The sequence below is a fragment of the Eutrema salsugineum genome, unplaced genomic scaffold (assembly GCF_000478725.1).
Source record: "Eutrema salsugineum unplaced genomic scaffold, Eutsalg1_0 scaffold_1, whole genome shotgun sequence".
Classification (NCBI taxonomy): domain Eukaryota; kingdom Viridiplantae; phylum Streptophyta; class Magnoliopsida; order Brassicales; family Brassicaceae; genus Eutrema; species Eutrema salsugineum.
In genome coordinates, this window is record NW_006256909.1 from 12,568,295 (window position 1) to 12,579,137 (window position 10,843).

A 10,843-nucleotide genomic window follows, 5' to 3' on the forward strand; every position below is an offset into this window, starting at 1 on the left:
AAAGATGCCATACATTGATTCAATCATTGAATATGACGCTGCAGCTTTCTTTTGTGAATCCTATTCTGCGTTTGAGACACCAGCCAACACCTATAGAGAAAGGCAAGTTCGAATTCTCCATAAGGTCAAGACTACAGGTCAGTTTCTTATCTCTTGTTCTATTAGAGGAGAGATGTTTAAAAACGTGCTATGTGATTCTGGAGCTTGTCTTAACATGATGTCCAAGGCAATTGCTTTGAGACTTGGTATTAGACACCTGCGCAGGACTAGAGCAAAGATTAGCCTAGCTGATGATTCAAATGCAACACCTCAAGGAATAGCTAATGAAATTCCTTTGAGAATAGGAGATTGCATTGTGCCTGTCGACTTCTACATTGTCGAAACGAGAGATGCAACTTATCCAGTGATTCTCGGATGCTCTTTTCTAGCAACTTCCGGAGCTATAATGGACTGGCCGAACCGGAGGATTTCATTTGCTAATATCGACAAGGACGTCTTCACAGAAGCTGTTCCATACAACAGAAAAGCAGGAAAACGTTCTGCAGCAGAAGAGTTTGAAGAAGAACTTTGGAGTGACGAAGAACCTGCTAAGCAAAGCAAGGAGATGTCGAAAAAGACTTGTCTCAGGACAAGGTCTTCTTCATTGGAATAAGTCACGTCCAACACCAAAAGTCGAGCTAAACGACATAAAACAAAAGCGCTTAATGGGAGGCAACCCATTTAGGTATTGTTTTCTTTAGGATTTTTCTTTCTTTTTCTTTTGATCTTTTTCTTTTTCTTAGTTTCAGGTCTTTCTTATAAAACAAAAAAGCCAAAAAAATCAAAAAACCAGAAAAGACCAAAAAGAAGGATGGTACCTGCCTGCTCGGCCCAGCAGGAACCAAGGAGAAGCAGGAAGAGGCCGCGATATAAGCCCGCGGTCGCAGACGTTCTGACCGCGGGAAACTACTCGTCGGCCGCGGTGGCATAGTCCTGACCGCGGCCAAGTGCTCGTTTGCCGCGGTCGTGCAACCCCTGACCGCGGCACTTGGTCGTTGACATCAAGCCCGACCCAAACCACCCCTTTTCACCCCATTTCACCTCACCAATCACCCTCCACCTCATCCATCACCTTCCACCACCTTCATCACCACCTAATCACCTTCCCAAACCCCTTCGAATGAATCCGGTTCATCTCCACCAGCATCCCGGATCCAGGTAAGTTCTCTTTGTCCTTACCAATTCGATTATTTATGCTTTTTCTCATCCAATCTCGACTTGTTTCACACTGAGGACAGTGTGATTTAAGTCTGGGGGAGGATTTCATCCCTTTCTAACCACCTTTCTTTCATGAGTCTTGCATTATCTACATTTTTTGCATTTTCCTTAAAGTTTTTCAAAACCGGTTTTCAAAACAAAATACGTTTTAAAGGGAATGGTGAACATGAATCAATGATAGTTGACTGTGTGCTTTAGACTGTTCCTAGTGACATGCTCATTCATGATTTAGGACTAGACTAGGCGGTAGCTAAGCACATTTGAAACGAAGTACACTAGAGGAATTTAAATGATTTCGATTTAGATGAAGGGATACACTAGCTCTGTTTTATTTGGACTTAATTTGGACTTAATTTTCTCATTGAAGCATTAGACCAGGGAAACGAATCATACATTCAGGACTCCTTTATCCTTTTACCACTCTCTATTGATCCTGAATGGCTAGTTCATCTTTAGCTAGTTCCCCACCTTAACCAATCCTCTTTCAAACTACATGCACTCTTGTTTTCTATTGTCTTATATGCAGATAAGTGCAAAAACGTTGGAGAGAAAGAGGAACGACGCAGTTTTCAGTCACCAAGGACAGAGACCTGCGATTTGCCGGAAAAAGTTCCCGGAAGGATTCAACACAAGAGGAAGCTCAGTTTGCCTTAGAAAAATCTCAAATTTTGGTACAATCTCGTCCTTTAGTCTCTCTCTCTTTAAAAGGCATTTCCTTTCCAAAAAAAAAAAAAAAAAAAAAAACCGAAAATGATAAAATAAAGGAAATAAAAGCCTTAGAGAGTCTAGAGAGGTCGAATTTTAAGTCCCAAGGCAACTGGAGTTTGATTTTATGGAGTTTTGGAGATTGTTTTCTGATTCCCGGAAAGAATCTAAGTCTGGGGGAACAGCTGTTTACAACAAAGGAGGAAGGATAATGCAACAACATTTAGCAAGAAGAAGTGATTGAAAACTGTGGTCATCAACAGGTCCTTATCTCTCTTGCGGTTTTGCATATTATCTTGCATCCTCCAGATCTTCAGGTAACCCGAAACACTTTAACTCCACCACTTAAATAGCCCTTTAATGCCAAACGCCGTCTACCCTGGATGATGTCTTTAATGAGAACTCACCATTGAACTTAATGAATGTAGAGAGCTAGTTGACTGGAATCAAGATTTAGATTGTTTAAGTTTTGTATGACGGAAAAAGTGGACTAGTATCTCTTGTGCTTTGGTGAGAATTTTCTAGACTAAGTTGTGGATTGATGCACTATCTTTGGTCCTAGTTTAGGAGTTCATGTCTATGAGATTTGTGCATTCCCTATTTTTGTTTTCACTTAACCAGTTTAGGCTTTTGCTTTGTTTGAGGACAAACAAAGGTTTAAGTCTGGGGGAGTTGATAACACCGTATTTTGACCACTTTTATGGATCGTTTTGAAATACTTTTTCTATGTTTTTAATTGCTTTTAAGTACTTTTATCACGTTTTTCTAGTATTTATAGTTCCACGACTCTTTTCAGGTAACTTAGGGAAAAGCTTAACAAAATGGACAGAAAACCAGATTTCAGCTCAGAGTCAAACCGTCAGAAGTTCACCCCTGATTGAAGGCCTTCTCACCGTCTGATCCAGCTCAAATTTGGAGACCTTAAAGATGGAAGTATCAGCTTTCCAGTGCACTTTACAGCTTGGCAATCCAACGGTTCAATCAAAAGATACGCGAAGAGCAAGATGTCTCGTAAACCAGCTGGCCAACACTTCCACCCGCGGCCAACAAGCTATTTCCCGCGGTCAGGAGCCTCCCGACCGCGGCGAACCACTCATCCACCGCGGTCACACTCGTCCCAACCGCGGCCTTCAACCTCTGAGCCCATAAAGCCCATTTCTGAAGCCCACAATTGGAGAAACCCTAAGTGACGTCCATAGAGGTCTTGAGCACTATAAATACATGCCTTAGGAGCCCTAGAAATCGTGTAACCAGTAACTTAGAACCGAATACCATCTTTCACTACTTTTATTGTTTTTGCTTTAGCTTTTAGGGAGAGAGAGATTTGTTCTCTTGAACCCTTGTTCTTTCTTCATCAATTTCGGTTTCTATTCTACTTATTAATACTATGCTTTTGATTTCGTTTATTATGTCTGAGTAGTTTTATTGTTGGGATTAAGGGATTTTCGATGGGGATTTATATGTTCGATGAGGAGTCCATGAGCTTCTGAGCCGAATCTTAGAACTTTTTCTTCTGAATTCGTTTATACTGCATGAGGTAGCGTCATGAACTACAATCTGATCCAGATGCTTGGTGACGCGAAAGTGTTCATCAGGTATCAGATCTAGTTTAGGAGAGCAAAACAAACATAGGAGTGGGAACCTACCTATGGGCGATTTGTGAATTAGGACGAGTCTTAAACATAATGCATCTTTTCTCTTCCAGGGCCAGAGTGGAAACCTACTGGTCAGGGTTGAGAGAGATAGTTGTCTATGATCATGACAGTGGCGTATTCATACGTCCGTGCCTCCAGTTCGAAAAGTTTAAGCTAAGATCTTATCAAATTTCCTCCCTAGCAATGTTTTGAATCGTTCGTACCCCTGAGATAACTTCCCTGAAGCCCAACGCCTTTTCTCCATTGATTTCCTGCGATTTTTCTTTAAGCGTTAGTTCAATATTGTCTTTCCTTTTTAGTTCATTTTCATTTAAGCATTAGAATATCCGTTTTTATCATTTTTAGTTATTTTCGTTAAGTTTAGTTATTACGCCTTTTAATTCTCGTATTCTCTTTTAATATTTCGTTTTCTACATTTTAAAGACACCACCAAACCCCCATTAAACCGTTTAGTTCTAGACTTCCTTACTTTAACTTATTTTCAAAGGCTTTTTGCAGCAAAAGATCCTCCTTCCCTGTGGATTCGATCCCTAAGTACTACGATTGATCAGTTGTGCACTTGCGGCTATCGATTTCAATTAGGGTAAAACTTGACAACCCTCATCATACCACAACATCACAGATGACTGAAAGAAACAACTCTTTGGCCAAGAAGAAGGGTACTGCATCAAAAGGCAAAGGTTTGGTCTCAGGATCTTCAAAGCCAAGAGAAAAAGGTCAAGGTCCAAAGAATACCACAAAGCAAGGAAAGTGTGATCCAGCGCCAAAAAGGACAAGGCCTGAAGGAAAAGCTTTGGTGGTTGCTTCTGGTTCCAAGAAGAAGGGGAAACAGTTGGTTGTGGTATCTGAGAGTGAACAAACTGAAAGTGACTTCAACAGCTCAGCTGGTGGTTCCCAAGGCACCATTGAAGAGGGATCAAAGAAGTTCAAGAAAACTGAACCAGAAACATTTGATTATCTGGCTAAGTTTCAACAGATAGAGATCCAGCAAGGAAGATTCCCTGATTTGGACTTTCTAAAGAAGACTGGCATCTATGAAGATGTCAAAACTTTACTTGGGCACATGGGTGTTGAGTCACTTTTGGAGATGAGAGAGATTGCTTATGAACAGTGATATGTCTATATTTTACATTATTTAGATTGCATTATAGAGTCCTCATCATGTGTTTTCTCATGTAAATTGAGTCTTTAGGCGTCAAAATAGGACTTAGGACTTGCATTAGGTCCCAAAGAGTTTTGCATGTTTTGAAGTCTTTATCAGGAGCTTTGGAGACCAATTGGAGCCTAAGAAGAGGAACAGAAAAGAAAACGGTGAAGAAAAGGGTCAAAAATGATGAAAACCGCTTGGAGGAATTTCTCGGCCAAATCTCGTACCGGCTGGTCGGAAACCTCGGCCAAAATGTTTACCGGATGCTCATTACCGGCCAAAAACCTTACCGATCGGCCAGAATCGAGTATCGAGTGCAAAAATACCACGGGACAAGTTTTTGACCGAGGCAAGGATTTTTACGACCAAAACGCTTACCGCGGTACACAGCCCTCAGCCATTTTCCTTACCGCGGGAAGGTTTTTACGACCAAAAGTTGTCCTTGCCCGCGCAATTCAGAGATCAGCAATCCGGGGAACCTTCCGGTCCGAATCAGTTGGCGGGGTCTTCACCAAAGTTGGAGATATTCAAGCAACTATTCCAGAATAGTTGGAATCATCCAATTCGGACCAGTGGAGAGAAAGATATGGCTTCCGGAGCATACACCAGCATTGCGCGTACCCGAGAACTGAACGGGGAACTTCAAAGATCATGGCGGACGGAGCCCCTACTGTCCGAACCAGCTTACCCGGTCTTCATCAAAGTTCGAGATCCATGGAGGATCTTCTCAGATCATTTGGAATCGCTCAATTCGGAGCAAAGGTTTGGAAGATAGGGTCTCCGGAGTTCACATCGGTCTAAAAGTCTATTTTCCGATAATTTCAATGCGGCGCAAAGATGTGAAATCCAGGAAGCCTTCCACTCCCCAAGCTCCGATGGTTTCTTCACCAAAGTTCGAGATTATTGAGTCATATTCACTGTGGAACTGGTCCCAGAGCAATTGGAGTCGTGTGCTGAAAGTTACTGCTTCCGGAACGTGACATGGTCGATACAAGCCTAAATGAGTTGCGATAGGCGCTAAGTGTTTTCACAAGCCTCGGTATCTTTACCTTGGCATCACTCAAGTCGAGGCTCATATCTTGGAAGTATTCTGGACTAGACTTCGTGCCAAAGCCTTGGCATGATTAGATCGAGGCATGCATACGTAAGAACTGCAGCTGGAAACGACTAAGTGTTGAAAGTACACCTCGGTGTAATGACCTCGGCGTGCATGCCGGACTGTGTTCTCCCAAGCACCTCGACATCATGACCCCTTGACATTTTATCCCGAGGTCCCTTGTCACGAACCCAGAATCAAGAACACGATGGCTCAAGAACACACACGTGAGGATGGATCAAAGACTAGGGTTCATGCATGTTCTTGACGTGTTCTTCACGAGATCTTCATCTGGATCCTGACTCACGTGCACACCTCGGCATGAAGACCTCGGCTTCACTTTCCGACACACCGTGGCACTCACCCATCAACCCAAAGAAGCGGTTCAGTACCCGGTTTGTTCCGGGCTGACCCGCGACACTTTCCCTTTGCTATAAATACATTTTGAGACTAAAAACCTAGTTATCTTATCTCTTATCTGTTTTTAGCTCTAAGAACTTGCCTCTTTTGTGAAACTTGATTAATCTAATCCGATATCTCGTTTTTGCATCAGAATCTTGTTCTTTCTTTATTTCTTTTATCATCCAGCATCAAACTCCTTATCATGACTAGCTACACGTCTTGCAAAGGACTTAGTGAGCTCGTTATGATCAGTGAGTAGTCGTTTAAGCGGCTTAAGATAGGTAGATTAGGGTGCTTTCAAGATAGATTAGTGGGTTTAGGTGTCTAGTCTTGCATGTTTCATTCCTTAACCGACGAGATCTCTAGGCTGGATCCAAGCACATCACTTGAGGTTCAGATCTGAGACTTATCTCGCATCAAAAGTGTTTGTAGAAATGTGTGAACCACTCGGTTAAGGGTTTAAGAGTCTTTCATCGCGAGAGTGATAGTTTGTTCTCTTAAATGACGTTTTTGAACTGATTCCTATTGCTGACTGATTCGTGCTTCTCAAAAGGGATTTTCGTATGAAAGAGGATCAGTTTAGATTTTTAATACTTTCATGAGAAGATTAACATGCCTTGAGTTCAAAGTTAAATGAAACCGCTTGATAAAATGTTCATTAACCCATTAGTTTAGCTTGGAAGCACCCGAGTCAAATATCCTGTCTAAAGCTTCTGCCTTTATCATTCATTATCATCATCTGAATCACCTGTTTGTTGTTTACATCTTGATTAGTTTAAATCTTTGCTTTTTTTTAATTTTATTGCTTATTTGCCTGTTAATCATCGTCACCAAACTTTTATCTTCTTGTCTTGACTTAAGTGAACAAATGACATAGGCCAGTGTCTCGTTTACAAGCTTGGTTTGACACCCCTTATACTACTTTGACAAGGGGATTGATAACCCTTCTAAGAGCTTCAAAACTCTTAGTTATCAATTGGCGCCGTTGCCAACTTGTAGGAGCATTAGTCTCTTGTTTGTTCTTGAGTGCAAGCTTTTCTTTCCTTTGTTTTACTAACTCCTTTCCAAGTTCTTGTTTTGTTTTCAGGTGCATGAATACCAGGTCCCGGAGCACAGGATCGCTTTTCCCATACGACGATAACATCGACAGATTAGAAAGGCGAGCTCGCGAGAGAGAACGGCACTTTGACAGACTTGGAATGGCAGAACAACAGCGAATGGAGCAACAGGCTCAGGCAGCCGAGCACCAGGCTCAGGCTAATCAGGCGCAGGCAGGAAGAAATGAACAACAAGCCTATGTTAATCAGCAACAGGCTCAAAGAAACGAACGGCTTGCTCAGCAAAACCAACACCAAGCGAATAGAAATGAGCAACAAGCCCATCATGTTCATCCGCCACCGCCACAAGTTCAGAGACAACATCCTCCAATCTGTGTTGGAGAGAATGACCCAGCTAATGCGCACCAATACCGAGCTGGGATTCAAGCTCCACCAGTTCAAAACAACAAATTTGAAGTTAAAGCTTCCCTGCTCAATATGGTGCAAAACTCAATGTTCCACGGTCTGGCTGGAGAAGACCCTCTCGAGCATCTAGATCAATTTGATCGGGTTTGCGACTTAACCAAGATAAATGGCATCTCCGAAGATAGCTTCAAGCTACGCTTTTCAGCCTCGGTGATAAAGCACACCAGTGGGAAAAGAATATACCGAGGGGTTCTATACAAACCTGGGAGCAGTGTAAACTGGCGTTCTTATCAAAGTTCTTTTCCACATCACGCACGGCTAAGCTCAGGAATCAGATCTCAAGTTTCACGCAGCATAACAACGAGAGCTTTAGTGAGGCTTGGGAGCGGTTTAGAAGCTATACTAACCAATGCCCACACCACGGCTTCTCAGAGGCATCCCTCTTGAGTACTTTATACCGAGGTGCACTCCCCCAGATCAGAAACCAACTCGATACAGCCTCAAATGGAAATTTTCTTGGGAAAGAGATCAATGCGGCAATGGAACTAGTCGAGAACCTAGCCATGTCTAATGACACATATGGAGAGGACTTTGATAGAGCAAACCGTACAGAGGGATCTAGTGATGAACAGCGCATGAAAAAGGATATAAGAGAGCTTGAGAGCAAGCTTGACAAGGTTTTGATGGCGACTCAAAAGCCAATACACTTTGTAGGCGAGTTTGATGAGCAAGGGCCAAGTTTTGACAATGTTAATGAAGATGGTCTAACACAAGAGGAGCTGAATTACATAGGGAATCAGCAGAGGTATCAGCGGTTTAACAACTACAACAGTAACCCAAACCTCTCATACAGAAACCCGAATGTAGCTAACCCCCAAGACCAAGTGTACCCTGCTCAACAACAACAACAAAGCTATGCTCTAAAGGCTCCTTTTCAGAATAGCTTTCAGCCCAAGCAACAGTTCAGTGGGCAGCAGCACGGCTACACTCAACAGAATCAAGCGGCTCAGGGTAACAACTTCAACAACCAACCGCAGCAACATAAGTTTCCACCAGGGTTCAATCCCCAGCCGATGGGTAATCAGCAACAGATTCAGGGAACGGGTCAGAATCAGATGTGTAACGACGTCTGTGGGATATTACAGCAACTGTTACAGGGCCAGCAAAGGGTAGAGAGCCAGCACGCGACAATGCAGCAAGATATCAGAGAGCTTAAGCAGAATCAAGCTTCTACATCATCAAGAGGCCCGGCTTTACCAGGTAAACCGGAGCCGAACCCTAAAGAGTATGTGAACGCCATCACATTGAGGAGTGGTAAGGAATTACAAACTCCAACGCCTAAGACAAAGCTCATTGAGGCCAATGAGCAATTAGAGGGGGAGGCAGCCTTAGATGATGCGTGTAAAGAAGCGGTTTTTGAGAAGGAACCGATCAAGGACAAAGGAAAAGAGATGGAAAAGACAACCGAGCTTGAAAAACCCTATGTTTCACCACCACCTTATCAACCCAAGATACCGTTCCCAGGGCGTTTCAAGAAGAAAATCTTAGACAAAGCCAAGGCGGTCTTTGAGAAACACTTGGAGAACACGCAACTCACCTTACCCTTTCTTAGCTATACCCCAGCTTGGGAAGTTTTTAAAGGACGCGATCCTCAACAAGACAATGGAGCTCCAGGGTATGGTGATACTGAGTCATGAGTGCAGCGCAATAATACAAAGGAGATCTATACCAAGGAAGCTATCCGATCCGGGCAGCTTTACTTTGCCGTGTGCTTTAGGTCACCTGAAGTTCTCAAACTGTTTATGTGACCTAGGAGCTTCTGTGAGCCTAATGCCTTACACGGTGGCCAAGAGATTGGGATGCAAAAGCTACAAGCCGGCCAAGATCTCTCTTGTATTAGCTGACAGATCGGTTAGATTACCGGCGGGGTTGCTTGAGGATCTACCTTTGAGGCTCGGTGAGATAGAAATCCCCACGGACTTCATAGTTCTTGAGATGGACGAGGAACCATTAGACCCTATCATCTTGGGCCGACCGTTCTTAGCAACCGCAGGAGCCATAATAGATGTGAGAGGAGGAATGATTGAACTACACATCGGTTCCGAGACTATGAAGTTCAACGTGAAGGAAATGATGAAGAAACCGACCATTGGAGGTCAGGTTTTCTACGTAGAGGTAATGGAGGAGCTGGCTTATGAGCTCCTTGAAGAGTTAAACGCAGAGGACCTGTTACAAGTAGTCTTAACTCGGGAACAAAGCGAGCACGGGTACTTGAACGAGGAAAGCGAGGTGTACAAGCATCTTTTGGACTAACCGAGGGAACTTGGAGCTGAGGCGAGGTTTTTGGAGCTCCACACGAGCAGCCTCGACATTTTAGACAGCGAGGAGTCCAAGGGAAAAGAAGAGACACCTCGGGATATCATGGCCGTGACAACTCATATCGAGGCCGATGGTAAACCGTGCGAGAATGAAGCAAAGGCCGAGGAAGCTGTTCCAGGCCAATGCAGCTTTGATGCTGATTGGAATGAGGCTGACGCACTCCCTGTTGAGCTCAAGCCTCTACCAACAGGGCTCAGGTATGCGTTCTTAGGTCTAAACTCTACTTTTCCTGTGATCATAAACGATAACTTGCTTGAGCATGAGGAACGTGCATTACTTAGTGAAATAAGGAAATTCAGGAGAGCCATAGGGTATTCCTTGGCTGACATTAGAGGAATCTCTCCTGATATATGCACCCACAGGATCCACCTAGAGGACAAAGCCATGTCCTCTATTGAGCACCAACGTCGCCTTAACCCAAACCTTAAAGAGGTGGTTAAGAAGGAGATACTAAAGCTCCTTGAGGCAGGGATAATATATCCAATCTCTGACTCTCGGTGGGTATCTCCTGTACACGTTGTGCCCAAGAAAGGTGGGATCACGGTGGTGAAAAACGATAAGGATGAACTCATAGCCCAAAGAACTATAACCGGCCATCGCATGTGCATTGACTATAGGAAATTGAATTCTCCATCAAGAAAAGATCATTTCCCTTTACCATTCATTGATCAAATGCTTGAACGGTTAGCTAATCATCCTTATTTCTATTTTCTCGATGGATACTCTGGATTCTTCCAAA

The 10,843-nt window shown here is 43.4% G+C and overlaps 1 non-coding gene across 1 annotated transcript; it reads right to left on the minus strand.

Annotated features, from left to right (window-relative positions):
• Positions 1–8,045: 8,045 nt before the first annotated feature.
• On the minus strand, positions 8,046–8,152 carry LOC112082518. Its single transcript, XR_002897191.1, has one exon. It is a non-coding gene; the product is annotated as a small nucleolar RNA R71 (small nucleolar RNA).
• Between the last annotated feature and the right edge of the window lie 2,691 nt (positions 8,153–10,843).